Below are 1,434 nucleotides of genomic sequence, written 5' to 3' on the forward strand. Positions count from 1 at the left end.
TTGAGATGCTATCACATGTAGTGTGTTAAGTAAATTATTAAAACTTGTTTTATATGTGTACTTTTCCTTTTAACATGAGTACTAGTTAATTTTAAGTTATATGTGTGGCTCTTGCTTTATTTCTATTAAATAGGATGAATCTAGAGTTTTGGCATTAAGTGACAGAACCAAAAATACAAACCTTCCAGAACTAAAACAGCAGGAATGAAATACGCTGAGCTGGAACCAAATGCTCTTCATTAGAAATTTCTCTGTATTGTTCGACTTATCATATTAAGCAGAGAATTTAGAATGCTTAAATTTTTTTAAAAAAAGGAAACAAAACATTGTAAATGTAGAACGCAAGTGAAGGCGTGAAAAGGTTAAAAAGTAGAAATGCGAGAGCTGCACAGGGAGGAGATGCGGTAGAAGGGGCCAGAGGCCACCAGGGCTCAGCACAGCGGCGCCCAGCAGCCTGGTGGCAGAGCCAAGCAAGGCTCTCTCCCAGGGAAACCTGCTCGCCCCGTCTTGCTCAGCTACCCACTGGTGAGGCCCACCCATTGAGAATGCCTTCCTCCCTCCGAGAATGACTGCTAACATGACCTCTCTCTGCCCACAGCCCAGTTGTCGTGATACCTTTAGCACCATCAAAAAACCATGACTTTTCTGGTTTCCACATGGGCCTTGTTAGGGTCTAGATCTAGGCATCCCCAAGAACCTCAGGTACTCCGAGGTGGAGCTTGGGAGCAGGGCTGGACCATGGGAGGCTAAATGTGATGTTAGGGGGTAGGGCCAGGGCAGAAAGGCAGGTCACTGGGGAAGGAATTGCGAAGGCCTACGTCCCAGTGGCCCCTCCAGCTCTCTCTGCTCTCTGGCTGGCATGAGATGAGCAGCTTTCGTATGCCGGAAGCTCCCACCATGCCTTCCTGCCTTGGAGAGGGCCAACAGCGAGAGGGAAGATGTGAGCTAAAATGAGCTGCTCCTCCTTTAAGTCGTGGAGGTTGGGCATTTTGTTGCAGTGACGAGAAAGTGCCTAAGACTGCCCTGGATAGTCCTTGGGCCACAAGCGAACACCTTTTTCCTATGACCTCACTCTCTCATTCCTGTTTTCCAGTGGGAAACTCCACCCTTCTCCAAGTATTTTAAGCAAGCTTACAATTGTAGATAATTAAAGGTATCCGACTCTGAGTACATAACATTTGGACATTGTAACATTCTCTCAAACATTAAGCATTGTATCTCAATGACTGAGACACTTGGAAGGTCAAGCTACACAGTAAGTACATTTGTGCTACAAATGTGTTGAGTCTGATCCAAGCTCCAAGGATACCAATGAGCCCAAAACGTCCTCTGCTTTCTTGGAACTTACATTTTAACGGAAAAGATGTAATGATGACTAAGTAAACAAACATATACTTTTATTTATACTATACTATGACAAATATATTTTTATTT

The sequence above is a fragment of the Octodon degus genome, unplaced genomic scaffold (assembly GCF_000260255.1).
Source record: "Octodon degus isolate 3935 unplaced genomic scaffold, OctDeg1.0 scaffold00020, whole genome shotgun sequence".
NCBI lineage: Eukaryota > Metazoa > Chordata > Mammalia > Rodentia > Octodontidae > Octodon > Octodon degus.